Below are 6,000 nucleotides of genomic sequence, written 5' to 3' on the forward strand. Positions count from 1 at the left end.
CGCACACCACTAGCCCCTCCTCCGGATCGCCCCTAGGGACTCTGGTACATGGAGTTCTTGAGTGGTTCACCCATGTGGGTGCAAGTAGGTACTTCTTGAACTGATGATCTCTAGACCCGATACATGTCCCGGTTTTTTGGATATCGCCCGAGACATGGCTTGGGTTTCGGGATAACTTCCCTCATCAGTAGAGAAAATTGTTAGGGGTGGAAGAGAAGGCCGCCAAAAAACCGTCAATGGCCTCGATGCCCGAACCGGCACGCAGGTGCCTCGCCCAGGAGCCCGTCGGCTCAAAGCTCAAGGGAGCCAATTTGTAGAAACCATCGCAATGGACCGCACACCGCTAGCCCCTCCTCCGGATCGCCCCTAGGGACTCTGGTACATGGAGTTCTTGAGTGGTTCACCCATGTGGGTGCAAGTAGGTACTTGTTGAACTGATGATCTCTAGACCCGATACATGTCCCGGGTTTTTGGATATCGCCCGAGACATGGCTGATGAGGGAAGATATCCCGAAACCCGGGCCATGTCTCGGGTCTAGTGATCTTCACAACAACAAGTACTTACTTGCACCTACTGTGGTGAACCACTTATGAACTATACGTACCAGAATCCTAAGGGGCGATCCGGAGGAGGGGCTAGCGGTGTGCGATCCATTGCGGTTGATTCTACAAATGGGCTCCCTTGAGCCTTTAAGCTGACGAGCTTCTGGATGACGCACCTGCGTGCCGGTTAGGCATCAAGGCCTGTGACGGTTGCTTGGCTGCCTTCTTTTCCACCCCAACTACGTTCTCTACTGGTGAGGGAAGATATCCCGAAACGCGGGCCATGTCTCGGGTCTAGAGATCTTCACAACAACAAGTACTTACTTGCACCTACTGTGGTGAACCACTTATGAACTATACGTACCAGAATCCTCAGGGGCGATCCGGAGGAGGGGCCAGCGGTGTGCGATCCATTGCGGTTGATTCTACAAATGGGCTCCCTTGAGCCTTTAAGCTGACGAGCTTCTGGATGACGCACCTGCATGCCGGTTATGCATCAAGGCCTGTGACGGTTGCTTGGCGGCCTTCTTTTTCACCCCAACTACGCTCTCTACTGATGAGGGAAGATATCCCGAAACCCGGGCCATGTCTTGGGTCTAGAGATCTTCACAACAACAAGTACTTACTTGCACCTACTGTGGTGAACCACTTATGAACTATACGTACCAGAATCCTTAGGGGCGATCCGGAGGAGGGGCTAGCGGTGTGCGATCCATTGCGGTTGATTCTACAAATGGGCTCCCTTGAGCCTTTAAGCTGACGAGCTTCTGGATGACGCACCTGCGTGCCGGTTAGGCATCAAGGCCTGTGACGGTTGCTTGGCGGCCTTCTTTTCCACCCCAACTACGTTCTCTACTGGTGAGGGAAGATATCCCGAAACCCGGGCCATGTCTCGGGTCTAGAGATCTTCACAACAACAAGTACTTACTTGCACCTACTGTGGTGAACCACTTATGAACTATACGTACCAGAATCCTCAGGGGCGATCCGGACGAGGGGCTAGCGGTGTGCGATCCATTGCGGTTGATTCTACAAATGGGCTCCCTTGAGCCTTTAAGCTGACGAGCTTCTGGATGACGCACCTGCGTGCCGGTTATGCATCAAGGCCTGTGACGGTTGCTTGGCGGCCTTCTTTTCCACCCCAACTATGCTCTCTACTGATGAGGGAAGATATCCCGAAACCCGGGCCATGTCTTGGGTCTAGAGATCTTCACAACAAGAACTTACTTGCACCTACTGTGGTGAACCACTTATGAACTATACGTACCAGAATCCTTAGGGGCGATCCGGAGGGGGGCTAGCGGTGTGCGATTCATTGCGGTTGATTCTACAAATGGGCTCCCTTGAGCCTTTAAGCTGACGAGCTTCTGGATGACGCACCTGCTTGCCGGTTAGGCATCAAGGCCTGTGACGGTTGCTTGGAGGCCTTCTGTTCCACCCCAACTACGTTCTCTACTGATGAGGGAAGATATCCCGAAACCCGGGCCATGTCTCGGGTCTAGAGATCTTCACAACAACAAGTACTTACTTGCACCTACTGTGGTGAACCACTTATGAACTATACGTACCAGAATCCTTAGGGGCGATCCATTGCGGTTGATTCTACAAATGGGCTCCCTTGAGCCTTTAAGCTGACGAGCTTCTGGATGACACACCTGCGTGCCGGTTAGGCATCAAAGCCTGTGACGGTTGCTTGGCGGCCTTCTTTTCCACCCCAACTACGTTCTCTACTGATGAGGGAAGATATCCCGAAACCCGGGCCATGTTTCGTGTCTAGAGATCTTCACAACAACAAGTACTTACTTGCACCTACTGTGGTGAACCACTTATGAACTATACGTACCAGAATCCTTAGGGGCGATCCGGAGGAGGGGCTAGCGGTGTGCGATCCATTGCGGTTGATTCTACAAATGGGCTCCCTTGAGCCTTTAAGCTGACAAGCTTCTGGATGACGCACCTGCGTGCCGGTTAGGCATCAAGACCTGTGACGGTTGCTTGGCGGCCTTCTTTTCCACCCCAACTACGTTCTCTACTGATGAGGGAAGATATCCCGAAACCCGGGCCATGTCTCGGGTCTAGAGATCTTCACAACAACAAGTACTTACTTGCACCTACTGTGGTGAACCACTTATGAACTATACGTACCAGAATCCTTAGGGGCGATCCAGAGGAGGGGCTAGCGGTGTGCGATCCATTGCGGTTGATTCTACAAATGGGCTCCCTTGAGCCTGTAAGCTGACGAGCTTCTGGATGGCACACCTGCGTGACGGTTAGGCATCAAGGCCTGTGACGGTTGCTTGGCGGCCTTCTTTTCCACCCCAACTACGTTCTCTACTGATGAGGGAAGATATCCCGAAACCCGGGCCATGTCTCGGGTCTAGAGATCTTCACAACAACAAGTACTTACTTGCACCTACTGTGGTGAACCACTTATGAACTATACGTACCAGAATCCTTAGGGGCGATCCGGAGGAGGGGCTAGCGGTGTGCGATCCATTGCGGTTGATTCAGCTCTAGCCCTACAAACTGCCAACTTTAATATCATAGGCGATCTAAACCTTCACCTAGAACTGCATGACTCCCCGGAAATTCTCAGTTTTATTGGGGACCTGGAGCCTATCAGCTGACTCAACTGGCCCCTAGTGCGACACATAGAGCAGGACATCTCCTAGACCCTGTATTTTCCCATTTAGAGTCATTGAAAGTGTTAACACCGCTCCCTATGATCTGGACAGATCATTTCCTCGTTCCGATGCAGCTAATGATAGTTGGTGCTAAACCTCTGCCTAACCAGCAGCCCTCACTTAAATGGCCGTGGCACAAACTTGATCAAGCAGACCTGCTTGCACCTCTAAGCGCAAAACCTCTGATAAAATCAAATAATGTGAAAAAGGCTAATGCGTTCTTTCAAAAATGGATTATCCAAGCCCTAGACAAGTGCATTCCCATTAAACATACCCATTCCAAAAGCACTCGTGCCAATGCGTGGTTTAACGAAGAACGTACGCTGGCCGGAAAAACTGTAAAATTCTGGAAAGATCCTGGAGAAAATAATATGACCTACAGGCTAAAACATTATATAGAATAGCTATCAAAGCATACCATAAGCTGGTGCGCAAAACAAGAGCAGCACACTATTCCAGTCTGATCTACACTAGTACTAATTGTAGTAAAACGATATTCTCACTGCTAAAGGATCTGACTACTCCACCAGCGGAATCTGGCAATACTATCTTCTCTAATCAACACTGTGAGGAGCTGGCGACCTTTTTTCTGAAGAAGGTTGAAGACATTTATCTAAAGATTGGCCATAATACTACCTCCAGTGTCTGCAGAAGGGATGCTTATCTCCGCCCTGAATCTGCCCTTCTTGCATCATTTCCCCCTATTCCCTTTTATAAACTAGAGAGACTAGGTGCTAAAATCAAATCGAGATTCCCTGATGATCCCCTAAAACCAGAGGCTTTCAGGAAAATTCAATATGATCTCCTACCTGCATGCCTTGAGTTACTTAATCTATCCCTCTCCACTGCGATAGTGCCCAAGTCATGGAAGCATGCTAAAGTGGTCCCCATGCTCAAAAAACCTACTCTCGACTACTCCAAATCGGAAAACTACCGTCCAGTTTCACTACTCCCGTTTCTTTCTAAGATTGTGGAAGCACATGTCTTTAATTTGTAACCAGCTGTATCCTTCCAAATCACCTAGCGGACCCTGTCAAAGCGCTTAGAGACCTCTGGGTTATAGTGCGCTATATAAATCAAATAAATAAATAATAAATAATACATGTGAACTACACACTAACACAATTCTTAGAAACTAACAATATTCTTGACAGCTCACAGAACAGTTTCCAACCACGGTATAGTACCGAGTCGGCCCTGTTAGCTGTGGTAGAACACCTCAAATCCACGCTAGATGCCGACAGCACGTCAGCCTTGGTGCTGCTGGATCTAAGCGCGGCATTTGACACAGTCTCACATGAAATCCTGCTCCTCCGGCTGGAGGAGAGAGGACTTGGAAATACTGCATTGGCTTGGCTCTCCTCCTTCTTGTCTGATCGGACGTTTCAAGTGACATCTTCCCCTTTCTCCTCTCATGTCCACCCGCTCCGTTGTGGGGTTCCCCAGGGCTACGCATTGAGCCCTACGCTCTTTAACATTTATATGAGCCCTCGGGCCAGGGTGGCTAAGGCAAGAGGAATCTCCCTGGTGTCACATTCCAACGACACCGAACTGGTGATCGCCTTATCCAAAAATCACACTCAAGACAAACAAAAATTCAAAGAAGATATCTCCGCCATTGCAGAATGGATGACAGCCAATTGTCTGCAATTGAACTCCAAATCAGAGATCCTTCTGGTTGGCAGAGATTCTCATCTCTGGGCAAATGAATGGTGGACTTCGGCACTGGGTAACTCCTCTGATCCGAAACCCATGGTTAAAAATTTGGGTTTCATACTGGATAAAGATCTTAATCTTGAAATACACGCTAAATCAGTGGCTGGGAAATGCTTAGGGATACTACGAGGCCTGAGACCGATTTTGGGACTTTTTGATGCCCAAACCCACCAGTTGATTATTCAAGCTTCTATCCTGGCCCGCCTGGACTGCTGCAATGTGCTCTTCCTCGGATCCAATAAATCCATGATTAAGAGATTACAGCGGGACCAGAATGCGGCAGCACGCGCCATCTTTGCCCTCCCGAAATTCAGCCACGCTTCTAACATTCTCTATCGTCTTCACTGGCTGCCTATCGAACAGCGGGTTAGCTTCAAGACGCTCTGTACCACTTACAAGATACTTCCAGGTATAGCTCCAGACATTCTTAATGATCTGTGCACCTTGTACACTCCATCGCGCGCGCTGCGATCAGCAAACCAGTGTCTTGCACGTACTCCTCGTATACGTAAAGCGAGTTCTGGCGGCTGATCTTTTAGACGCCTAGCACCTGCTCTCTGGAACTCTCTTCCCTTTCACATTCGCACCAAACCGGATCACAAGACCTTTAGATGCCACGTGAAAACATGGCTCTTCTCTTAGATCTAACCCCTGCTTATGCTTTCCGCCTTGTCTTGCTCCAGCGCTGGGACGCCTTTTTGCCGAGTCAGCAATGCGCTTTATAAATATTTTAATCTAATCTAATCTTGTTCAGAAGTGCAACGGCAGGCAGCAACAACACGCTTCCTCTTTGTTGCGTCACGCTTCTCTCGATTCGGAGCAGTGCGACAACTCCAGTGGCGACACCCTTGTTCAGAAGTGCGATGGCGGCAGCAGCGACACGCTTCGGCGAGTCGCGCTTCTAGCTCCTTGCGACACACAGTCCCTCAGAAGGCCCAAAACCGCAGCAGGCACTTCCACAAGGACTCTGGGGAGCTGGGGGGTGAAATCTGTTGTCCCTGAGACTTCAGCAGGAGGCAAGCTCTTTTCCAAGCCCTTGGAGATCCTTCACAAGTTG

This window comes from Lissotriton helveticus, chromosome 7 (genome assembly GCF_964261635.1).
Source record: "Lissotriton helveticus chromosome 7, aLisHel1.1, whole genome shotgun sequence".
Lineage (NCBI taxonomy): Eukaryota > Metazoa > Chordata > Amphibia > Caudata > Salamandridae > Lissotriton > Lissotriton helveticus.